Raw genomic sequence first — 27,202 nt, forward strand, 5'->3', positions numbered from 1 at the left:
TCTAAACAAATTTCAACAATAAATATTTACTTTTTGAAAATTACGAGTTCTTTAAATTTGACAAAAATGTTTTTTTTTTATTTAAAATCAATACGAATATAAAAATCAAAAATATAAAAGAAACATATAACTTACTTTATGATAACTAACAAATTTTCTTGTAAATGTTTTCGGCTCACTTAAAATTTTAGGACAATTTTTACATTGTGTTACTAATTCCTGATTTGTGCAATCTATTATTATCATAAAAAAAAGCTTTTTATTGGGATAAATAATGACTTAAAGGTTGAAGCTAACAATAATTATATTTATTGTTTGCATTAACTTAAATAATTTGCAAGAACAGATAGCATTTCTTTTTTCGGAGACAGAAATGACATATCTTAATATTCTAGATAAGGCTAATTGTAAGATGAAGTCATTTCTTCATCTAGAATTATCTCGATGATTTTATGTAGATAACAACAAATATATTCACTGTTGGCTACATTAAAGTTAAACTTTGGGAATGGGGGGAGGAAAGGATAACCTTTTTCCCCTCCTATCTACGGATGTTTCTTTACTTCATATTATACCTCGTACATCAATTAACAGACTGCTAATGGTTTATCTATTTGAAAAAAGAACTGTATCTCTTTCACGCGATTTTCGATCCGTTTTGATTTTCACGCTCCATTAATCTCGTATTTAGTGTCGAAATCATCGGATCTCCCGTTAATAGACAGGGTCGTTGAAGTTAGATACGTGTACACCGCAGGCTTCCGATGGAGTTAGCGTTCCAAGTTAATCCGGTCATGAAATAGCTGAGAGTTAATGCGCAAGTAACGGGAAACGCGTGCATCCCCGATAAGCCATACGCGCCGGCTGTAGCGGACAAATGAAGGGATATGCATCGTCGTAATTGCCACGGGATGGAGGACGAGGCTCTCGCCTCGACCGTACGGCATCTCGGGGAATTCCAGATGGACGGAGAGGGGCGAAACGGACGGAGGGGTTGCGCGCGATCACGACACGTCCGGGGTACCGGGAATCTCGAATCGGAGTCGCGGCAAACAGTCAGTCAGATCTGATCCCGGTGTTTCGTTTACCGGGAAACGTTTGCCGACCGCTTCGTCGGCGCCGGATCGATTGTCGGCGCGCTTTAATCCGCAGGGCGCTTTCTGGACCCCGTACACTATACAGTACACAGCGCTGTACACACAAAGCTTTCCCCGAACCGTCACCGCGGGGATAATTTCCCGGCGCGACCTGTCCAATCTATTGATTTATGTAATTTACGCGCGTTACTCGAACGATGATCGATGCGCGAATGTGCGTCGCATAGGGAGCGCCGCGACTGTTGCCCTCGTAATTACACCAATTATTATACGTGTAGCGCGCACACAACTGATTGCGCGCATTCAAATCTGACACCTGTCCGGGCTGCCCTGCCGGGACACCACGAACTGCCCCGGCGTACGGCGTGACGTGCGCGCTGCTAATATTATTCATTTGCCGAAATTCCGCGCTATTGTTTTACACACACACAGACATACGTACGCGTACACCCGTAGGGATAAGAGGAAGGGAGAGAGGGGGGAATGACAGTGTGTTCGCTGACCGCGTCGAGTTCGACCGCGTTTCTACAATATCGATTTCCCCGTTTTCCACATCAAAGCCGAAACGCCTGGCAGTAATGAGATTTCCATCAAGGGGACGAGGGTGAGAAATTAGTTTCTTACGAGGGGACTTAGAGAGCCTCCTCTTTCCTACCTTTTTTCGGCGCGACCGCTCTCACTGAAATGGAGAGAAAAAGAAAAGGGTGCAGCGCTTTGCTGAATTATTGCCTGTTACATCGCACCGCTTGTATCACGCCGGGGAAAAGTTTTTTCTTCACAGTCGAAACTAATTGCGGCACACAGGCCGCAATAGTCCGTCCGCAGCGGTCCGCAAAACTCATTCGCCGGAAGAAGAAGTTTAAATATCTCCGCGCTTTAACTGCCGCGGTAATCAACGAGTAATCACCGTAGTAATCAAACAATAATCAAGTTATGCATAAATCGTACCGGCGCGTTTCCCTGGAAACCGTGTATTTCGGATAATAAAGCCTCCTGCTTTCCGCTTAATCCGCGTTACTCGACGTCGTAATTTTCACTCGGGCACAAATAATTCGGCCGGCACGGCCGAAATCGTTCCAGTTACATTTTACGCGAGGGCAAACAGATTTATTATAACGACCAATTGTTTGACGTCGCTGTGAGATCCGTTTTGCCGGAGAAAATTTTTCCGAATAAATTTGTTCGCAGAAACTTGTTAATTTCATGTTAAAACAAACACTCTATCAGTAGCAAATACATTTTGATATTACACCAATACTGTCGATGATTGAATGTCGCAAATAATTGCAAATAATATACGTAGCATATTGAAAGCAAATAACAAACAGGATAGGAAAAAAAAAGAAAAAAAATTACTATTGAAGCAAAATAATTTGAAGATCTAACAATTTCAACAAACAAAATTTGTAATTTTCTTACAACAAACCTGCTGTTCATTTAATTAACATAATATTATTATATCATAAAATAAAAGGCAGGCATTTTTATTTAAATATTAAAGTTTAGAAACTTTTGGTTTAATGTTAAAAAACTATCAAATAATTGTATTTTTATTTTTTAATATAATAATCATCCTTTATATTTCCGAATGCATTTTAAAATAAAATTTGACAAAAAATTTACACCGAGAAATAAGTTTTTAACTTGTATCAAAGGTATTTACTTGATAGCCTTCAGTATTTGTTTTTAAGGGAAATATATATGAGTAATATATATTTTAAAATTAAATACGCAAATACTTAAACTGAAAAAATCATTACGAACTAAACGCGTTTATTCAAGTTAACTACTTTTTTTAGTATAGGGGTTGTGAAGGTTATAAGGGTTGTAGTAGGTGAGTGACGAACAAGTAATCTCTGCAGCTTTAAAGCATTTTAATCTTCTCGGGGCAAGGTGGTTTTTTTAACGACGAAAACACAATGTGGTCTCTTAGGGGATCAAAGACAAAATTCAGAATATTTTTTTAGTAATAGAGTTTTATAAAATTAATTCACCTTGTTAAAAGGGGTGCTTTAAAATAAAGAATCATGATAAAAAGTAAAACCAGTTACTTTATGTTATCCTTTTTTTTTTAATATCCTTGGAACAAAAATTAATAGATCTTACATATAGCGTATATGTAACGTATTTAAATTGTCAATCATCATTCGTCAATCATTCACCTTCTCGCGAGAATTGCTGCATGGCAAATTGAAAATTCATCAAAGAGCCTTGTTATTAAAGGGAAAGATGGAAGGAGTATTTGAATGCTAACGCGCCGCTGTCAGTATAACGGAAGGCTTCTGAGGGATGGAAAGTTCAAGTGCGGGTAGTATTCGCTAATTTCACTTTCAAACGAATGCAAAATCCCCCGCCCCCCCCCCCGCCCCTATATAGGCGAATATGTATCTATGACGACGATGACACAGACACACGCGACCTGCTATTTTTACTTTTGCCAACCACGTGTTCGATTCGCAACGCTATCGCGAGAGGCAGGAAGCAGCTGGCTTTGATAAACGACGAGTCAAGTGGCGCCACATGGAGACCTCCGCTTTCTCATCGGTTTTCAAGCCCATTTTTACAATACTTTACATCGAGTTTCAAGGACGTGATCGCAATATCCGTCCTAATAACGGAGGGCACTACGTAATGGGGGCACTGCATTATTCCAAGTCGCCGTCGACAGCGCCAAACACACACGATTGGCTGAACTCCCAGGAGCCGCAAATATCGTTGTTATGCATTGTTCGGAAACAATCTCCACCGAGGGCAGATTGCGAGTAGTCAAGACGCGTTTTAAGCATAGTTGGCCAACAAGTGTGTCGCGCGGGGCCGCCCATTCGACTCGCACGTGAGGGAATAGTCCGAATGCACGGCAAATTACGACCGCATGAATATTCATCGTACGGCGAATTTAGTAAACTTCACTCCTGGAAACGCCTGCCCGGGAAATGGGGAAATCCCTGCCGTGCCTCGGTTTCCAAGCCAAGTTAACTTTTACCATTATCAGCGAATTATCAGCTAATCCCCTGCACTCGTTGAAGGAAAGCGCGGGGCATCCCCCGGTGTTGAGATCCGACGGCTTCACTCGCGCAGAATTCTTCTTCTACCCCTCGGACTACCTGGACTTCTCATCTTATGTAATTGAACCCCGATATCTAGCTTTATCACTATCGACATGTAGAATGGATCGCATGATTGCAGTGAAAGGGAGGAAGCAAGGCGTGTAGAATGAGAGGGAGATAGGTTGAGGTCACGTTCCGTCTCCTTTCGGGACTACACAGCTACCAATCAGACGCTCCGTCTCTTTACTAGAAAGAGATAAACGGTTCGTCACCCTTCCGGTTTATCACCCCTGAATAAGGCTTCTTGGAAGCAACTCTTGGAATGCCCGGGAGGACGTTTCTCGCGATCCGAGAAAGATGTCGAACCGTCTCCTCTTCGCCCTGCACACTTCCGCAAGCGGAGTAGTACAACGCGAAATTAACCAGCACGCAAATATGTTTACACGTTCTCGCACGTAGAGCGGAATTGTATACCCGCCGCCGTCGTCGCGCGTGTAGCCGGCGAAGCGTGTGCGGCGAAGAAGAAGGGGTGGAGGAGGGGGAGGGAGGCGGAAGAAGCGCGGCGGGGTGACTTCGTTCTACTCGCGCGAGACCAAGTAGTGTGGCGACCAAGCCATGGGAAAGGGGAACGCGCAAGGGTGGCTGCGCCGCGATTGGGGTGGGAAAGGCATAAATGGGGAGCGAGACGCAGTCCTGTCGGGAGCGTCGCAGCGGGCGGACGCTCACCACTGGCAGCTTCTCTCGTTCGCCTCGCCTCGCGCGCTCTCTCTCTCTCTCTCTCTTTTTCTCTCTCTCCTCCTCCTTCTCCTCTCTCTTTCTCTCTCTCTCTCTCTCTCTCTCTCTCTCTCTCTCTCTCTCTCTCTCTCTCTCTCTCTCTCTCTTCTTCCTCACGTTTCTCTCTCTCTCTTTCTCTCACTTCTGGCTCCCTCTCCGCTCCTACCACCCTATCCCCCCACCCCCAATAATCGGCATCCTCGGGCCTAGTCCTGGTGGGTGTCTCTTTCGAATCCTCGGGAGCGGGCGTCGCTCGCTCGCCTGTCACAGGCAGTGTCCAATCGTCCATCCCTCCTCCCCCCTTCCCTCCCTCTCGCCACCCCTCCCATCGCTGTCCTCCCTCCCGCTTTCTCTTCTCGCGATCCACGACCACCTCCTACCACCTATGCATCCCTCTCGATGAGCGCGGCGCGCGACAACTTCCTCGCGAATCGCGAGATCCACTGTCGAAGCGGAGGCTGCGCCTTCGATCGATCTCTCCTCGAGACGACGACGGCCACGACGACGACGACGACGACGACGGCGACGACGACAACGACGACGACAACGACGACAAACGACGAGACGCCGTGATCGATGAGCGCCGTCGGCGGCAGGGGTGAAGGGAGGAGGAAGGCGGCTCTGTTGCCGTGGAGGGCGACGATTCCGCCTAAGCGGAATCGACGCGAGTCCGCTTAGGATCGCCGCGCGCGCCGAGCGTGTGGTGTCGCACCCGGTCCGCGCCCTGCAGGAAGACGCGTGAGAGAAAACGACGTCGTCGACAACAACGACGATGACGAGAGTACCGCCGCTGCCGCCGCCGGCGGTCGTTCCTCGGTGGCCGTGCCGACGTCGCGCGATCCTCCGGAAACGCGAGGAGAACTGAAAAGATTGTGCGTCGCGCGTGCACCACGTATGGCATACGACATTCGGGCATTCGCAGTTCCACGACGGCCGATCAAGATCGTCGATCACTGCCTTCGTGTGTGAGGTACCTGCCCCGTAGAATCTATCGAGGGGTCTCCCTAACTTTAGCGGTTTTCGCCCGATAGGGATCTACGACGGGCTTCTCGCTCGTCGCGAGTGAGGGGGACGCGAGACGATCGTTTCAATTCCGCGTGAATGCGGGAGGCGGATACAGTGACGGATGTTTGTCTTTACAAGTCTATCGGGAGAGAGAGAGAGGAGATCGCCGCGCGCCTTCCACTAGGAACTATTCAACGGAATCGTGTTGTTCGAAACTCTTCGGCGAGGGAGAGAGAGGGAGAGAGAGAGATTGCACTCCCGCTGCTTTCGCGATGAATTATTCCGGCGCCCCTGCGTCCGGCAAAGCGGATGTTGCGTAGTGTATGATTGTCGCTACCGCGGGAAATGACGGGAAAAAACGGGATCGGCGTTTTGCCCTCCGTCGCGCGACGGACCCTTGTTTTCGGGGGGGGGGGGCGACAAGGGCTCGAACAAAAGGGATCGGGATACGAGGCAGTTAAACGAGGAACAAAACCATGGCGCCTGAGGTGACAGAGCGCGAATAATAAAACCAGGATTGGAATTAGACGCGGCAGATAGGGAAATAAATAATGGAATTCTATTAAACGCGCGCCCGGGGAATACCGAGCGGACCAAATATTTTATACCGTAACGTGCGAATTGAATAAGAAATTTTTTTCACTGCAAATTTTCTTTTTCTCGGGAGCAAAGTATTCGAGTAAAGAACAAGGGTCTCTACAACAAATCTACAACTGAACTTGAAGAGTACATCAAGAATACATTGAGAAATAAAGTTACGTACTGTCGATTAAAGTGCCGGCGGTAGTTTAGCAGGATCTTAGATAACGCAATCGAAATGAAGGATATCGGGGGCGGAATATAGACATCAATTAATAGGATTAAACAATCTAACTGGGATAAAGAATAATCGGATTAAACGGCATAACGTAACGGTAAATGCATTCGCATTCGAAGGACGATACGGTTTTAAATAACGCCGTGTAAAATTATTGACGATGATTTATACGCTCCCTATATAGCTTATGTAACGACACCTGTAAGCTGCTGCAGTAAGGGAAAAAGAAATAAAAGGAAACTTGAAATATAATTAATGAAACCATCGCGAAAATGTGCTACGATATAATAGAAGATAAATGACTAAGCGCGATACACCAGCTTACTTAATGCATAAATGCATTGTTCACGTATTACATGTTACAATTAATTCATATTTATAAACAACGGTGGGAAAATACGATAATACAATTTCGTCTAAGAAATGGATCGCCTACAATTTCTTTTCTATAAATAATCTATATTTATTATGGAAAATGTTGCCGCGAGAGAGCGTATAACATTCTCTCTCTCTCTCTCTCTGTCCTTTTTTTCTCACCCCGTAGTAGAGAATAAATATTTGAGTGCAGAGAAACATAAAATAATGAAGCAACGAGGCGCCGGGAAGTACGACGCCGTGAGAATTATTTACGAATCCGCGTTAATTTTCTCAAAGGGTCGCGCCGGTCCTTTCGAAATCCCCCCGATTCGGGGTGACGTTCCTCCGAATTTGCGGTTTGATCCTTCTGATCGCCTCGTTAACTACAGGCTCCGCGATAAGAAGAAGGCAGGGCTGATATTGCTGCACAAGCACCGCTAGAATGACCGTAGTTAGGCAAACGGATGCCTTTTATTCGCTTCCCTCTTTTCCTTTGCGTGTCTTCTTCTTTGTTTTTTTGTCGCTCGAGGAAGCTTTCTATTTTGTGCCGTACGTTTCGAAATGATGAGCACCTGTGGACGCGTTCTTTTCCGGAGATTCCGCGTTTTATTCCGAATCAGCGGATGAAACGGAACAGCAAATTTTCCACCGTTGCGGTGAAAGAAACGGAAAGCCTTTATTATGCTCGACGGCTTCATTGAAAAGTAAATACGAGGAAAAATCGAGTAGGAATTCGTGTGATTATCACAACAAAAGCAGCGTATAATTATGTGAAAAAAAAGCAAGGGTTAAGCTGATGGAATAATTGCATTTGAATAATAACCAGATCTCGTTTCCGGATAATTTTCCCGTGCATAAATTAATTTTATGATAAAATGAAAGAGAAGAGGCAGAGAGAGAAAAATGGAGAGAGACAGAGAGAGAAGGGGGAAGAGAGAAAACAAGAGAGATACAAAAGGTGATCACACGGGCGGCGGAGGTATTTGCTTGATTAAAAATTCGCCAAGCGCGGATCGCGGCGCGTGTACGCGATTATTACATTGAAAATTGATCGTTTGCTCATTGCGATGGAATTCTTGGGGCAGTCGTCCACGAACGGCGGGGGCGGGGGATAGTGGCTCGGGCAGGTGCGCGGAAATTGCTCTCTCGTTTTAATGGACCTCTCCACCTTCGTGTAGCAAGCGATTGGAAAGGAGGATATATTCCGCGTTTCTTTCTTTCTTTCTCCCTTTTTTTTTTATCATACATCGAGTGATCGAGTATCCGATACGATAGGGATTTCTTTTTTTTATGTTTAATCTGATACCGGGGTATAAAACGTCGGTATTATTTCGCGTAAACGTTACCCGTGGAATGCGCACCGCGAGATTATTGTTCGCGATACGGTTTCGTGCCGACCGTTTTGCGCGGGTGTATGTATGTATGTATGTGTGCATCCGTGTTAGCGGCATCCAATTGCGCTTTAAACTGTTAAACTGTTGCCGAAGAGCTCGCGTATTTTCGCGTGCGCCGTTTGAATTTGAAATTTTGACGAGTGCAATTTTTTCCTCCCTCGTCCAATCACTCGAAACGTCGGAAGAGCGCGCCGGACAATTGAATTCTTCTAAAAAAATTCATAAAACGTCGGATCCCCCCCTCCCCTCCCTCTCCGAAGCAGCCTTCGCGTTCCGCGAATGGATCATAGAATTTTTGTGCGTTACATTCCGATTTGTTGACCTTCGAATTTTCTTGGTATTTTAAATTAGAAATTCCACTTCGAGACCTTTAATTCCGAACGCGGAATCGAATCATCGATCGTCTCGAGCCGTCTCGTAGATCGCTGGAGGGGCGATTCCTAATGAACGCACATCGCGATCTTTCGTCTCGCGAGAGACGGAGCAAGTGAGAGAGGCAGAGAGCTTATCACGGTTAAATAATAACTTGTTCAGACCTACAACACTACCACATTACACTCGGGACTCGCCGACGGGTATCGCAGCTCCGTTTCTCCTCAACGGCAGGAACGGGGTGAGGGGGGAAGGGGGTACAATGCTTCCACGTCGGTACGGATACGGCCGCGAGGTCTCCTTCAATGGCAAGAGCCGGCCGTGTTAGCCGTCGCCGTGATGGAGGAGGAAGAATGCGAGGAGAATCGTAGCAATCGGCCGTCGTGCGGAAGGAAGAAGCGCAGTCGCGCGGAGCCCCTAAGAGTAGGATCTAAGCCAGGGGGATGTACAATGTTGCTGCGATATCGCCGCGATGTTGCTGCGGCTGCAAGGACGTCGAATCAATACGGTGCTACAGTACAACCGGTTCAAGTCAAGTGTTCGCTCGCGTGGCGGCGACGTGCCGCGCCGCGATTACAAACGATCCACGTCGCTAATTGATAAAGGGGGAGGCCTCTCAGGTCTCTCGCCCCGGGGAAGCGCTTCGTCCCTCTTCCGCGAGACCCGAACGCGCGAGGAGCACGCGTATATATGTATATATGTATATGTATGTATATGTGAGGCGTGACAGATCCGCGGAATGATGGAGTGCACGAGTCGAGGACGACGAGCGGGGGAACTTGAATCTGCCTCGGCACGTAGATCCGCAAGAACGCACGATCGTACGGTCGCGCTTTAAAACTTAAGGGCCGACTCGTCCGCACGCGATAACGTGCGAGGGAAGACTTGAGACTCGAGGACACGATGACGATCGGCTCGACGGTGCCCGAGGGACGATCCCGTGCCGCGACGCGGCGGGTCGAGTACGACCAAGTGCTTCTAATCGGTGACGAACTGTCGAAGTTACGCGAAAGTGCCAGCGGCACCCCGGAAACGGCGGATCTCACTTGAGGAGGAGAACAATTATTGCGTAAATGTCACTAAACAGGTTGGTAAAGTCAAGTACAGCGACTATCCCGCAAGTATCGCGCGTTTGCTTAAAATTTGAAATAGCGGAACGCAGATAAAAATTGCATTTTAACATCGGTCCTTGATCCTTTAATATAGAAAGCCCCATACCAGCATTTATCTCATTATATCTTGTTAAACTATAAATTTTTTTATACAGTTATTTATTCAATTTACAGTTATTCTCTGTATTTAAACTATTGACTGAACTTGTTAGTATAATTGACGATAGAAACTGTGCTTTAATTTCGATTCTTGGTCTTTCAATCTACATGCCGTAGATTCATTTTTTTTTAATAAAAATTTTTTTTAGTTATTCTTTATAATTAAACTATTATATTGACAAACTGTTAGCATGATTGATGGAACGGCGATAGAAATTGCATTTGGACGATTTTTGGTCTTTCAATCTACAAGTCGTTCTAACTTATTATAGTTATTATTCTTAAATGTCATTTTTTACACAGTTATTTATTCTATTCACAGTTATATTTTATAGTTAAACTATTGCTGAATTATAACTGCCTGAAACTGTCGGAATTGATAAAACGCCGAGAAAAATTGCACTTTAACGTTGACCTTTTAATTAATAGATCATCCCCCCCGTTTTTATTATCTTTTTTAACTATAAACTTTTATAGTTAAACTGTTATACTAATTATCGATACAGATAAAACTTACATTTTAACGCATTTCGGTGTAATTTTTATCTGCATTTTATCCGCTGACAGTTTCAATCAGTATAATACAATTATAGCCAATTCTTAGCACAAGCAACTTCACAATTCTTAAGAATATATAACTTTGTTATAATAAATAAGTTTCGGATAAAAAATATTCCTCTCTTGTGTGTGAAATGAAAGATACGATGTTTTTTTCCATTCATTTAACTTTCTGATGTTTGACAGAACACTCGATCCTTTAGAACTTCCCGTACGGTGCGCTAATTGATCAAACTCGATTATAATACCTAAATGGATTACAATTTGCGTATGATGAATGCGATTGTCATGATCGATTGATTGGCTGAATATTAGGCCTGAGGATTATCAGATCGCAGTTATGCCAATACATTAGGTCAATTGCCAAGGAGTAATAATCTTCTACTCCACACCACTCTTCTCCCAGCTTGAGGTCTTCGCGAAATTGCGCTACATTTTTCGCACTTTCGTTCAATATCGTCGCAATCGGGCGAGAATGTGCAGTCACTTAAAATCTTCTTCTGGTCTCTCCGCGTCGCTTAAAATCCTCTTTCGCGCGCGCATTCAGTTTGCCAAGTGGAGGTCGCGGAAGTGTGTCGAAAGACGTATGCGAAATGCCGGGGAATAAAATTATGGTGACCCGGCGATCTGAACGCGCTCGGGGAAGTGACTCGTAAAAAAAAAAAAAAAAAAAAAACAAGGGGGAAAACTCGGAAGAAACTGAACGAGGAGACTCGCCGCGTTTCGGCGGTGAATGTCAGTTAATTCGCGTCGATCTAGCCGCAGGCGATGACTCGAATTCTCACCCCGAGCACGTTCAGCACTCCTCGCCATCACCGATGGTTGCCACGGGGTGCGGGGGAGGGGGAGGCGAGAACGAGAAGAATGGGGAAGGGTAACTTCCATATATATCGCGAGAATCAGACAATTGGGACACTTTATCACTTCGCTTCACCGGCTGCGTCGGGGATGGATCGCGGCCGAAAGGGGTTGGGGGAAGGGGGAAGAAGGAGGACAGGCGAGTAGTACGAGAGTGGTAGAGTGTGAACGGGGTCGAGGAAACAATATTACACTTATCGACGAGGGGGTCGCTCAGCCAGGCCGCGACAGCTGATGGCTGAAGTTCGCCGGTAAAATTATCCTCGGCGAGCGCCGCGCCGTCCTCCCGCGAAGTTGCAAAGGGATGGGCATTTGCAATACATCGGACCTTCGGGGATGTCGCCGTTGAATATGATATCCTTGAATAAAATTTCGTTCAGGTAATTCTCATATTTTACGTATCTCACGAAGTGTAAACGTATTTATCTCGATTTTAGCGATTTAAGCATAAATCACGCACCCCGTACCATCGTGTGTTTTTTTTTGTCTCTTTAACGGCGGCGAAAAATGTTGCAAAATTCATTTACGTAATTGTTTTCTCCTCGAAAAGTGGAATTATGAGTACTCGCGATTATACTCGAATCAATGAAGTTAATTAAAAGCGCACGTAAAAATTCATTTTTTAAGCGGTACATACTCTCTCTGTATTTCAATTAGTTGAAAAAATTTGCAAAAACTTTTATTTAAAAAATGGACTTGTGACACTTTATTTCATTTGTGACGTCGAAATTAATTGTGAAAAGTATAGGCACAAATGTTACGAATTTAACATTTATATGCAGAAAATAATTCTGACTGTAATAACAACTTTGGTAAATGGCCGTCTCATTCCCGGATGACAATTAAATCGAGCGAAAACAATTAATCGAATGCGCGGCGGAGGGTTGGATTACGAAAGCTATTGAAATCTTCCAGGATCAGTAAGTTACTTTCCTGAAAATCCTGCGAAGTAATCTCGCGCACCGACAGTTGAAGGAGACAAGCTTCCGGACCTACTTCTCGTTCGAAGTATATCGCTTCATCGTTTCGCCGAGCACGGTCTTTCGATTATCAGAATCCTCGCGAAAGTTTTTCCGCGTAATCGCGAGGTAATGGACACCCTGGCCCTGTTTTATTACAGCGCGCTCGTTTCATCGCTTTTTCACCCTACCAACAACAACGTCAGAATTTTCTTGTTCGTTGTATGAAGTGGAAGATAAATAAATCGTTGATGAATTAGTTTATTAAAGCTGAAAAGCAGGAAAGTGAATTTAGTGGACGTCAGGAAAACAAGAAGAAAAAAGAGATTAGCAATAATTGGCGCCCGAGGAAGGCTAAAACAAGAAAGTCGTAAAAATGAATTTTGTCAAAATTAACGTAAAGAGAGTTATTACAGGAATTTCATTAAAGTTGGGAATTACAATATTGGGAATTATAATATTATTTGTTATTGTTTGGTACAAATGGTAATTCACTCAAATTATCATTATATAATTATTTAATAAACGTTGTTAAATTAAACTGCAACGTTAAATTACAAATCTTTGTTTTGCCATATTCCTGCAAATTTGTTTAAATTTTAGCGAAACGATCTTATCGTGTTTTTCTTTTTCCGAATTTTAAAATTATGTGTAAAAAAATTGGTGCTTTCGACTTTTACAGAAATAACAATTAATTATTGAATCTTTGCTTTCTCTTTTCTGCGACTCTTTTCACCTCTTTGATATCGTTAGGATTAATAGGAACTCTGAAAATGGTGACTTAAATTTAATTAGCCACAGGAAAATCATTTTTTCTCTTACTTTTTTTGTTTGAATTTATCTGACTTTGGGAATCTAACGGAAGAGTACAAGAATTTCAAAAGCTAGAAAACTAAAGATTTGAAAACACACAGAAAAGCCTCCAAAGATGCTAGAATTTATATTTCTTTCTCCAAGCGGACAGAAAACATCTCGCAGGATAAAATTCTCTCAACACCTTTTGTAACGCGCAAAACCTCCAAAAGAAAAAAACTTAAAAGAATATGATAGAAAAGACGACTCTGTTATCATTTGAAAAACATCACATATCATACGTATCTCAATATTTATTGAATTCACAAATGTTATTCCAAATATAAAGAACAGTTCTTTTATATCTAACCCTTTGCGTCATAGTGAGACTTTCAGAATTCTACTTCTTTCTTTGTTCAATTTTCACTTATTTTATCGAATTTTTGTAAGTACAATTTCTTCTATTTTTATAGAGTCTTTAATACATAAACAAATATAAAATAATAGATAAATATAAATTTTTATTTACATAATTACTGTAAATAAACAAATAGTCAAAATTTGTTCCCTTTTGAAGAAAAGGTTGCATTTTCTATTAAACTCTTATCAATATTGAAACAGTAATTTTGACACTTGTTTAAAATAATTATTTAAAAATACGTCCTATAGTATTTTTCAGAATATTTTTAGACTTTTTGGTATGTTATTATATATTAATAATTATTAAAAAACATAATAAAATCAATATTTTATATTGTAATTCCAAATAAGTATTTCTTTACTGAAAAAAAGTCTTGTTGAATTAATTGGAAATCTGGTAGGTTTAACTAAAATCTGAACTGTAAATTCATATCAACCAGATTTTCAATTAATTCAACAAGACTCTTTTTTCAACGTTATAATAGTATTCTGAGTGTTTCTGAGTTTTGGGTAACTGAAATCTACTATATAAGAAGACTTCAAATTTTTAAAAATAAGTGAAACCAATATAGTAGAATAGTAGATCAAAAATAATGGTTTTATTTTGCGACTTGTTTTCTGGGTTTTTTTATTGCTGTATCCAAATCAATATTTTGAAATATTAAAAGTCCAAGAAATGGTAGAATTAAACTGATTAAAAATAAATTTAGAAAACAAATCCCAAATTAATAAAATTATTTTTTGTTTTGGTTCGCTATATTAGTAATTCTACCGTCTAGGATTTTTGAAATTCAAAACTTTGATCTTAAATTCAGATTTAACTACCTCTAAAAACCTTATGTATGTATACATTTTTATGAAAATTAAGTTTTAAATTATGAGAAAGTTATATTGAATTAACTATTTAAAAATATGAATTAAAAAGTATGAAAAAAAATTATGAATTAAAAAACTTTTAATTCATAATCAGCGAGTCAACAAATCGCTGCACAAAGTTTAAAAAATCGGTCTGATATAAAAATACGTGACACAGAGTATTAATTTAATACCAATTACTCTAACACAGACTGTTTCTTATATTTTAGTTTTGTAATTTAATTTGCCACATTATATTGTTGACATTTACAAATGCCGAACTGTCAGATGCAGCTGAAATATCATAATGTCTAATATTTATGATATCTAGATACGTCCAATTCAAAAGTGATCATAACATGTAAGCAACATATCAAAAATATTTTGTATTTATTTTAAAATTGGTTCTCATTAAAACTTTTGTGTTAAAATTTTAAGATACACGAATGTAAATTAAACTGTTAATTAAATTTAACGTAATATAATTGCGTTATTCAAATACTTTGTGTTAAATAAACTTTCAATATTCTTAGTATTATACTGTCACAATTTGTGGATATGTGAACAAGTAACATAATAGTAATGTTATTTTAAAACATAAATTCTAAGATAAATGAATAAAATGTACTTATATTAATAATTTAACGTATCATAAATGTCAATTTTATTGAAAAAAAATTTTTTCACATTTTGCTTGTTTATTGTGTCAAAGTAATACACGTTATGTGTTTTAACATTTTTTTAGGCATTACAATGTAGGAAATTTTATTAGTACATTTTAACGATTTGTTAAAAATATTAATAAACGGATAATCCAATACAAGTTTCATTGATTTAACTTCATATTATTATATATTAAAAATATATGTAAATAACATTATATTTTTAACAATAACAATTTTCAAACTAAACTTTTTATAAATAAAGCGGAAAATTCCATTAAAGATTATTATATTGTCCAATACCATTGTGCAACACGTGTTGCATAACGTACAGTTATTTCCGTCGTATTTTACATGTGAAAAATTTACTGCTGATGCTACAACATTATAAAAACCTTCAAAATCGTCATTTTTTGCCATTTTTCTTAAAACTGTGATGTAATATTTAAATTTTGACAATGAATTCATGGTTATCAGACCAAAATATGTCGGAAGTAATTTCGCATTCGTGTAAAATGTTATTGGATAGTATAATATATGTTGTATTAAAATTTTCTTCTTTATTTACGAAAATTTTAGTTTAAAATTTTTGAACTGCTAAAAATCTATTGTTACTTCTGTGAGTTATTGTTATTTTTTTTATCTCAATATTTATTAAGCTAAAACAAAAAATCTTGCATTTGGTTATCCTTCTATTATTTTTTTTAAATTGTTAGTACGTCAATTAAATTTTCTTTACTGTATTTGTACTTTTTAACATGTATCCTGTTAACACAAAATGTAAATCCAATTAAAAAATAATTATAATATGTAGACAATATTTACACAGTAAAAAACATTTTACATTTATGTTGTTTTCTGTTAAAATGTTTGTGTTTACTTTTTAAGATATTTGTGTGTTAATTTAAAATAATGTTATTGCGTTATTCAAATATTTTATGTTAAATGAATATTCATTATTCTTAGTATAAAATTGTTTACAAACAACTGAACAGATAACACGAATAAAACGATATAAAATTAAAACGTAAATTTTTAGATAAATGAATAAAAAATACACATGTTTTCAATTTAATATGTTGAAATTTAAATTGTTCCTATTAAATATACTCCCACAACTTGCTCGTCAATTGTATCAAAGTGATACATTTTCATGTTAATTTTTTTCTACTGTTTATATTACTTTTCAAGTGTATCTTGTTAAATTAACACAAACATTTTTTTAGATTATTCGGGACATGCGAAAAATTGTTCATCTTGTACGCGTGATATTTTGACCTGAAAATAGTTAACGAAGACGAATCCAATGAATCCTGTCGTGCCGCGTATATGACATTCGGTGTGCGGGTCAAAAAAAAATCGGAAATTTTATGTTCTCTCGCTGATCCAGTTTCGGACGTGGGAGCGCGTGGTTCCCAGAGGCGAGATAATTTATGCAGACGGAGAATTACATATTCTCAGCGAGGACTTCGTCCATCCATCGACTAGTTAATTAAATTCTTTGCCGTGGCGGGGCTCCAAAAAAGTACGCCGGCGTTGCGATTTCGCCGGAGCAAAGTTCCGGTTGACGGATGCTCGGCTATCAGGGCCGAGTGAATTATCGCGAGTTCTTCATTAAAAGTGCTTACTCGCTTCCGCGGATTGTTGGGGGCGGGCTGTAATTAAGAGACTGTCCTGCCACACTTTCTTACATTGCTCCTTTTGAGATTTCACTTCTTCCCGGGGAGAAACTTTACGGTCGACGCCGCGTTCCCTCCTTCGCTTCTATCGCTCTATCGAATTACCCCAGATTAGCGAGTGTCCCGGCCCGTGGGCTCTTTATCCTTAAATGATATTTGCCCCGTCGCATAATATCGCGTAGTTTTCGCATTTAGATGTAATTGCGCGGAAGAAAGGCGCAATTCCAAAACTTTTCAACTCGCGACTAGAAAACCTAAAATTTCAGAGAGCCATGGATTTCACGCGGGCCCGAGGAAAGGAAGTAAATAAAATAAATGACGCGGGCAACAATTGTTTAAAGATTAGTGCAGTCGTTTAACCCTTTCAGTGATTCTTTTGTTTCAGATTCTTTTGTTTATTAAAAGAAGATAACCCCCGACATCCTCGTAACTTATATATGGCTGTAGACATTGAGTGATTTCTATCTCTTTGTCTTTCCGTCTTTCTAGCTCGCCGTCTCCTTCTCCCCCTAGGTCTGCCCTTGACTCGGGATAAACGAGATTAAAAATTTAACAATGCGACCTACGTACGATTGATCGCCGGCATTACTCGCGCCCACCGACGGTCGACACGAGCCCGCTTTCGTCGATGGCTCGATACCAGGCAAAGAGACCTATCTATATTCAACTGTTGTCGCTTTATTTCTTTATGCTGATACCATCCTTAAAGCGACCGCCTTAAATCTTGATCGAGGGCCTCCGTATGAGACACGGACGGGGAATAAATTCGAGTATTCGGAAAGGGATTCAAGCGTAATGCCATAGAAACTGTGTCCAGCCGTTCAGTTAAAGCAGTAAATAAATGTCTGTTCTCACGCGATATTCTAAAACGAAGAGATAGTTGAATTAATCTGACAATGAAATATCGGTATGACGACCTGACAGTTTGATGAACGATCTATAATTATAATTATAATGATAATTATCATTAAAATAATTGACAAATATGATTATTTGCATGGTTTTGATTGAGGTGATCAAAGATTCTGATTGATCTTTATGTATTCAGGTTTATGGATCTGATAGATTCAACCAGTATGCTCGAAACAAATCAAAATTCTCGTAAGAATTATTAGATGAATTAATTTTTGTACAGAATTAAAAATTGTACTGCACTGAGAAAAAAAAGTTTATGCGTGGTTAAAAGCTTCATTTTAATAATTATTATTGTTATAACGTCATAATAGTAATAAATTTATGCTCATAATTGTTTTATGCACTGTTAATTATAGAAAAAATTAGTAAAAGTTATGATAATTTCAAATCTTATTACAATGACGTCAAGATAAGAATGATAAAAGAATAAATGTTTTTATAATAAATTTAATCACAATTATATTGAACATAATTAAATTTTTAACGTTTGCTTACTCTATTTACATATTAATAATAACTAAGAATTATAATCTGCATGATTAAAATAACTATAAATATATGATTGACATAAAAAATGACTATAAATTGTAATTAAATTATAATAACCATTTTTTATTCTCAGGGTGTATAATATAATTTCATTTGCTCTCCTCTTCGATTCCAATTTGAAAACTCGCCAGAAAAAGCATTTAATTAAGAATATCGATGAAAAATTTTATAATGCACCAGAAGCTCTGTAGAACCAATCAGAAAATGTTAACCAGTCTTTACAGTTATTGCATTTAAATGTTCTAGTTGCATTCTGAAAGATTTGACTATTGTATAATAACAAGCAGAAATTCTATTTATTTCCACCAACATTTACTTAATCTTGTTAGTCTGATTATAATTTTTTTCTCAGGTAGCGTGAGAAATCTCTTCGTGATTACTTAAAATTTTCGATACTGCGCGCAGAAATCGTGCGAACACATCGTCGATTCGATGAGCTTTTACGACGCGAAATGTGAAATGTACGACTTTTTAGTCTTTCGTTCGATTCGATGCTTTTGCCGTGGGAACTATTTTCACCGTCGGTTATCTATTCCCGCGAAATCGACGTGGAAACAAAAAAAGAAGGTTGGAAGGCAACAAAAGGGGAGAGTCCGTAACAGGAAGGCAATAGCTGGCGAGCTCGGCTGGAAATTGCCTCCGCTTTCCCTACGTTTCCCATTCGCGCGCGAATGCACGCCGGAATATATATTTTTCCTTTAATCCCCAGGTAGATTGGGGCTCACGCGAGCGCGCGAGAGGCGGTAACACGGAAGCTGTATACGTAGCAATGCGGTCAGGAGACTCCGGAGGCTTCTCTAAAGCTTTGCAGGCGTCCCGCTTCCCCCTTTCCTTTCCTACCCGCGCTGGGTGAAAATTTAAAGACCCCGGGAATTCGACAACATTTCTAGAAAAAAAAAGAGATGCAAAATTCAGAGATTTAGAATCGAGGATCCGGGGGTGGTCCTAAATTTTTAAGCTCAAAGGGATGAAGATTTAATGCCTCAATGACTTCGGGATGCTCAGGATTCTCCATATAACGGCGGAGCGTGATTCCGCCTCTCTCGGTAGACGTTGTAATTACCTCTTCTTGCACGATATTCAGATTGCTAGTCAATGTCTCTCCAAGTCCTCCGGGGCGAGAGCGAGAAGCGTAATAAATCCGTGGAACGTGCAATCCAATTCGAGAGACCGGGGGAAGATGAAGAAACCCTCCCACGGAGAAGAAACGAAAAAAAAAAAAACAACCGGAAGCGACATGTATTGCCGTTGCGCGAGTGACTCGGAAAATATTATCGAGAAGCTCCGTGGGAGGCTGTGAGCTCCGTTGGAAAATTGCGTGGCCGATCCTCGCGCCTTCCAGGCGCTTTCCCTCGGAGTAATCTTCTCCGATGGCCGCGAAACGAAGTTTCCGCGTTAAAGAAAAACTCGCGCCAAGCACGTACTTTATATATATCGGCATCGTCCACCGGTAACGCCGGCAATTTCGCTGGGAAGTGCCCGCTCCTTAAAGTAAACTTCGTTAGGTAACGCTTGGCGAATTGATTGTTCGCAGCTTTCGATCCCGCGTCGGTATCTATTTCTGCTACGTGACGATGAACTCTAACAGCCGGAAGTTTCTCTTTACCTCGAACGATTCGGATATGGAATAATTCATCTGGTGAATCTCGCGTCGCTTTTCTTTTTTAATTTCGAGTCAATCTCCACCGCACACGCACGCACGCGCGCGTGCGCGCGAAAACGACCAGGGAAAAAGTTATTTATACTGATTCAACAAGTTATACTGGAAAAAAATCTAGTTGCGCGGAAATTGGAAATTTGATAGATTCGACCGGAATCTGCATCTGCTGGAAAATGAACGAATCAAAATATCAGAATATTAGATGAGTATAATTAATTGCTTTCTATTCAATATATCAAAAGTGAATAATAATATCAAATTTAATAAAGTCATTTTTCAGTGAGAAACATCAATTTAGAAAAAAGTGTTTGGTATTCGTAACTAGTGATTTACAAACTCGTTGATACATAATGAAAACAATCGTATATATTTTTAAATAACAACATAATTATTAGAATAAATATAAAGATTTATAAAAGTCAAATAATATTGATGATAAAATAATAATATATGTTTAGGAGTTTTATATATATATATATATATTTTTTTAAAGTTATTATTGCCATAATGTTAGTAACAACACTGAAAAAATTATGATAATTAAAAAAATTAAAGTTAAATTTTAAGAATAAAATAAATATTTTTATGTAGTAATTCAATTATAATTATAATGAATATGTAACTATATTTTCTCTTAACATTTACTTACGTAGTGATAATAATTAATACCTGTAATTTGAATGGTTAAAATAATTAAGTATAGATGTCATAAAGAATGACCATGCATTATAATTATAATAATTGCAATTTTCTTTTTTAAATATTAATATAAGTAGAAATTTTATAGAGTCAATTTGAAAATGCAAATCAAATTTTTGTTGTTAAGTCAAATGTTTTAGTTATAAAATATCAAATTATGATAACTAGAAATTCTAGTTAATTTCAACAAAATGTTGCAATAATTAAAATATGTTTCTCGTTGTACTTATTGTCTCTAAATGGACATATTCTTAATGGTGGAAACTCGTTTTTTTTATGCATAAGCGGTGGCTTTTTAAATGTAAATTTGCCGAAATATTTATTTTTTAAATTAAACGCGTATTCTTTTTTGCAAAGTAATTTAAAAAAAGTTGTTTTTATAATTCTTCCATTATTTCAAACATCAAAGAGTGCGGAACGATGACAAATAAAATAAAAATAAACGATAAAGGGAAAGATATGAATAACGTATGCTTTGTAGCTTCCCAGCGAAACAAACAAAGTCTTATTAATTAATATTTAACTCCGTCATATTAATTTCATGGGATGATTTGTGTAACTTTGAAATCGCTACTTTGAAAGTAGTTTTCTGTCGGCGAAATTTCCGAACATTTCTGAAACGCGACGGCGAAATTAATAAGCGCGCGCCTCAAGTCGTAATATCTTTGTTAAATTCCACGTCTAGCCACTCTCCCGCGACCATTTCCCCAGAATTTGCCGTAACGCGCCGGGGCGCGTGATAATTCCCGAACAATTTTCGACGCACGTCCGCGTTCGATTAACAAAGTTGCGGCGCGTTGTGGAATTTCCCGCCGAGAGCCCGAATTAATTCCGACAATCCGTACTGGATGGCCGATTAACCGGGACTTACCTGACATCGCGTGTTTCGTGTGTTATCCCCTTGCTGTCACGTATTCGCGATCGACCCGTATCGACGCGAGTTATGCCATATGAGAAAAGCATTACTTTGATTTCCTAATAAACATGTGAGAGGCAAAATCGACATTTCCGCCTTGCAGAATTCCCGATCGCTTTTACAATCGAACGAGCTGTCAGGGTTTACCTTGACATTTCTGACCGTCGAGACTTTGTGTTTAATAAAAATGTTTGTACGCTGGAATGATATTTTTTATTATTAACTAGTAACGTTTTTTTTTTAAGTTGATCATTAACAATGTTAAGTTGTACACGTATCGATTTAGTGCGATTATATTTTTAGCTTTGACATAAAATATCAAACAGTAATTACAACGTAGCTGGAAAACATAAAATATGTAAAATTAAAAAATATTATTGCAGCTTTATTTTTATTTACTCTGAAAATGTTGTGTTAAATTTAACATATATCGTATAACTCAGTTTAATTTTTGTTCTAATTTAACACAAGAGATAAATGTATCAAAATGTAATGTCACGTAAAAAATTTACGCAAGAAATGTAATAAATTGTGGAGAAGCATGCATATTTCTTTAGTAAAATTAATATTTAGAATATGTTGACGCGTACATTTTATCTTGTTTTATTTGCTTTTAAAATTTGCGTTTTAATTTACGTTATATTTGTTCGTTCGCCAATAAATTGTGTTATTTTAACATTTAAGAATATTGAATATTAATTTAACATAATCAAATATTTAAATAACACACTATGTTAAATAATGCTTGAATATGTTAAAAGTCAACACAATAATTTCAACAAGAACCAGGTTTTACTGTAGGTACAAGAACATCTTGTCCGATGGTCGAAAATTTGTCAAACATTTATTCATTTTATGTGACATAATAGAGGTCGTTATTTATTTATCAAAGAGAGCTATCTCGTAATTTTCGAATACATGAATTTTTACGTTACACTGAATTGAGATTGTACAATTACGAACGACGGAGGTTCTAAAAATGGTGGAAAAGAAACGGCAGAGACAACCGTATTTTATTAAAATAGATAGCGGTGTGGGGGGAGGGGCGCCCATTAACGTGGTACTCATTTGGCATGGTTCCCGTACTGGCTCGCTGGTAATGGCACGCCAATTTCTCGGGGGAGTTAAAAAAGTTGGAACATAGCGCAGTCTGATTTTGTCAATATTGATACGAAACGGTAACAAGGAATTAAACGAAGTTGGGTTATTTTGTGAGATAACACGAGCGGCGTGTGGCGGTCAGCGAAAACGGCGGGATAAACGGGAAAAAAGCCTGGGGGTGGGAAACGAGGTCTCCGACGTGTGTGTATCGTCAACTCGATTCGATCTTATCGATTTAATGTTACACACGGAAAGAAAAAGAGAGAGAGAGAGAGAGAGAGAGAGAGAGAGAGAGAGAGAAATAACGGGAACGTGAAACTTATCCATCTAGTACGCGGAGATAACATTATATATGTATACCCGTGATATCTGTTGAATTATTGGTCACCAGTTATACGCGGCGCTCCCCGCGAAGCACTAATCTCCACCCGGGGTATTATCTCGCGGTTCCATTAGAGAGATTATGTTCGTGGGCACACACAGAGGGGGCGGTTAGAAGAGTGGGGAGGGTATGTTTCTTCCGCGCGCGTGTGCGAGGGTGTTTTACAGTTAGACACCGAAAACTGGAACGAGATGGGAATCGCTTGACTAAAAACGGCGGCAAACTGTCTCCTCTCCCGCCCCTTTTCCCTTCCCCCGCAATTATTGTTATCTGTTTTGCAATGGGCTTCGACGCGACGTGGTCCTCACCGAATGAGCCATTGCTCCCGTCGTGCGAAAGTAACGGGTTAATAACGGCCGCGAATTATCGCCGCGGAATTATTGCCGGTACGGCATTCGCGGTCGCGGGAATTAAAGGCGACATTGCACCGGCATTAACTGATCCATTCAGGAATTCAATCGGGAAATTTTATTGATCCTCCCGGTGGTGAATTTCTATTTGGTAGAGAAAAGGTTTTGAATTTCTGTTGCAAACGCATCTGTCAACGACAGCAAACTATCACGTTTAACGTTTTCTGGGAATTTTGAAGTGAATTAACAGTTTTCAGAAATCTAAATGTATATCGCTCAGTTGTGCGATATAACTCAACAATGTTTTTCAGTTTAAATGTTTTAAAACGTTAAATCACTTATTATTTTTAATCCGACTTTGAAATAATACATTGTAATTGATTATAGAGGAATAAAATATCATAATTCTTTATTCAGCATATTCAATTCTCATCAGAGAAAGAATTTTAATGTAAATTTGCAAATGACAATTTTTTAATTATATCATTATGTTACATGAATGATATATATGTATATATACGTATAATTTAATTAATTAAAATATTAATTTATAATCAAGATATCTATATTTATATTAAGATTGCAGACATTTGTAAAAGTAATTAGTTACAATTAGAATTTTTTCTCTTAAAAAGTAATTACTTACCGTTAAAGTTATCGAAACTATTCTGAAAAGTAAATTATAATCATTCCAGAACACAGAAGTTATTACTATTCAATTACTTTTATGTAAATTTTTTGTAATATTTTATATATTGTTATTTTAGAATAGAATAAAACTTCTATTTCTAACATTAAATTATTTTCTTTTATACGTTCGATTACATATGTTACATTATTTTATACATGATAAATTATAGTTATTTTAAGAACTTGAAAACAAAACATATTAATATGTTATGAGAATTAATAATTAAATACACTTGGGAAATTATAAGATCAATATTTTTTAGATTAAAAACTAAATAATGCCAAGTTCACTTTAAGATAAAATCATTGTAATGGTTCAAAATTTATTTTAAATAATAAAGTCCCCATTTTAATATTTATACGACAGCATTTCTCAGAAGAGATGATTTATCATTTTATTTTGCAACCAAATTTTGGCAAATAAATTAGAAGTATATAAAGTAACTTTAAAAGTAATTACTAAACTGATTACTAGTAACCGAAAAATGTAATTAATAATGAATTAAATTTTACTTATTAAAAAAAGTAATTATAACTGTAGTTTGTTACAAATAACGAGTTACTTTTCAACTCTCTTTATAGTATACTTATATAATTATATATGCTTAGGAATATTTGAAAAAAATTATTTAATATGCAATTATGTATCTTTTTTGAAAAGCAACTGCATGTTTTCTTTACAATAATTGATTATGCTTTTAAAGCTTTCACGGATATTCTCTTCGAGAAAGTTATAAGAGGGTTGTCTCCGTATCTTGATCCATCGTTAACGCTAATGTTTTATAAACAAAATTTACCCCATTATTCTGTGCACATTAAAGTATAATATGTGCAAAAAATGAGTAGCTTACACGATACTTGTTTTATCAACTTTATATCAAAATATAAAGTTGAAATATAAATATAGTAATAAAATATCTCATAAATTATATTATTATACTATTAATTTTTAGATAACACCAGTAATACTTTATATACAGAATAACTGAACGAATTATATCTCTTCTATGTGTAAAAATAGTGTACAATATAATTTAAAAAAAAATGACAATAATCTTAATATAATCTCGAAAAATGTCGATTCGTTGGAAAATTGATTTTATTATAATTATTCCTTGAGATTTTTATCTGAAATATTTTTTTCAAAAATACTTTTTTTTCAAAATAATCGACTGTACCTCCTAAAATGAAATACTTTGTATAAACATTTTATTCTTTTGCCTTTATATAAGACGGTGCAAAACGATCGAATGTCTTTGCTAAAGAAAATCAATTCTAAATTGGAAGACTCTGTCAATGAGACACTGTAGCTTTTTGTAACATCTTATGTATAGAGTAATATAAAGGACATCAAACGATAGCTAAGGACGAATTGGAATTGGAGGACGTTAAATTTAGTACTAACTCCAGGAGTCGCGATGAGGTTGTGTAACAACCGAACCGCAAATACCGGTACCGTGCGCGCTCAACTGATCTTTCCTTGATTTTGTGCAACTTGCGCTGCTTTCTTACTAGCCCGACACCATAATATCGACAACGGACCTAGTCGAGTGTGAAACCCGAGTGCGAGTATCGAATACTCGACAAATATACGACGCGGAGATCATATTCCACTATTTCCATCTTTCTTCTTCTTCCCTCGTCCTCCTTTCCCTTCCTTCCATTTCCTTTATCTCCGTCTCCATTTCTCCGCGGTAGCGGACAGTTTTATCGCTTTTCTCGCGCGAGAGGAAGCTGCAGTCGCCGGAAAGATTGCGGCTTCGCGGGAAGAAAGTTGACTTTATTAGACGTCGACGGGCAGAAAGGGGCGAAGGAGAGTGGATAGATTGAGGGTTCAGAGAGGAAATTAATTCAATTCAATTCAGTGGGAACCGAGTCGCGAGATACTCGCGAGGCTACAGTCCCTTTCAGAATGATGACAAAGTAACAGTACGTATAAATAACTAAAATATAATAAGCTAATGAGAGAACGGAGGCAGAGGTACGAGTATAACGGAAGTAAAAAGAAAAATTAAATTGCAACGAACAAAGAGTGACGAACAAAATTACACACAGGGAATGACATCGTAAATTAAACTGTTAATTACACATCACGTTAATCTAACCGTTCATAATCAACAGTATTAGTATACTACCGAAAACAGTTTTCTCTGATCTTGCAATGTAATTAAATGTTTGTGTAGATTTTTGAATGCCGAAAGTGAATCTGATCTCTAATTTATGTATCGTGTTAGGTTTTCAAGAACAAATTACAAGGTTTATATGAAAGGATTAGTAACAAATTCTTTGACTATAATTACTGGCGACATTAAGTTACCTCAATTTTTGTTGATTAGTAACAAAATTTATGGAGAGCAAAATATTTTTATTACAACTGTAGTATTAACTCCCAAATACTTTTATGAGCCCTTCTATCGTTTTATCCAGGTCATTTTATGTAACATCGATTATTCTTTCACATTCGAGTTAGATATTTGTAGTACTGAAAATTTAGTATTGACAATTTTTTATCCGATATGTATATTGCACATATGTATGTATTCTGCTTTGATCATTCAATAGATAGTTGTTCAATTTTTGTATATTAACGTTATATAAATATTTACAATTGTTTTTATTTTCTTTTTAGTAAGAGAGTTTCGAAAATGTTTTTAATCAATTAGCATTTCTATACGGTTGGCCCAATGGTGCCGATTTCAAGCTCAGAGTCAGACGAGAGTAATTAGAAGGGATGGGGGCACACATTGACAACACACGTAAGTGTACGTTCGTAAGCCACACTTACTATCTCGACTCTCATCCGACTCTGATCTTAAAATCGGCACCACTAGATAAAATTACTTCAAATTTATTCAGTAATAATGATACACAACGGTAATTTATTGGTATTTAAACGAGATGCTTGAAAAATCTGGTTTATTTTATTAAAATTAAGATAAAATATACGCTGAGAAAAAAGTGTGTGATTATAATTACATAGTAAAATAATTATATTAAAAAATATTTTTATAGTGATTATTACT

General features: G+C 38.1%; 1 protein-coding gene across 9 annotated transcripts in view; it reads left to right on the forward strand.

Moving 5' to 3' along the window:
* LOC105835685 (small conductance calcium-activated potassium channel protein) overlaps window positions 1–27,202 on the forward strand; it is a 204,332-nt gene that overhangs the window by 110,637 nt on the left and 66,493 nt on the right. The window contains exons 1-2 of one of the 9 annotated variants that reach the window (XM_036287373.1): window positions 5,005–5,888; window positions 9,026–9,950. The exons of 7 other annotated variants lie outside the window; for them this stretch is intronic. The gene's annotated coding sequence lies outside the window, so the exon portion shown is untranslated. Of the gene's footprint in view, window positions 1–5,004; window positions 9,951–27,202 lie in introns of those variants that run through there. One more of the 9 variants, XM_012679175.3, reaches the window with a different exon arrangement.

Source organism: Monomorium pharaonis, chromosome 5 (genome assembly GCF_013373865.1).
Source record: "Monomorium pharaonis isolate MP-MQ-018 chromosome 5, ASM1337386v2, whole genome shotgun sequence".
NCBI lineage: Eukaryota > Metazoa > Arthropoda > Insecta > Hymenoptera > Formicidae > Monomorium > Monomorium pharaonis.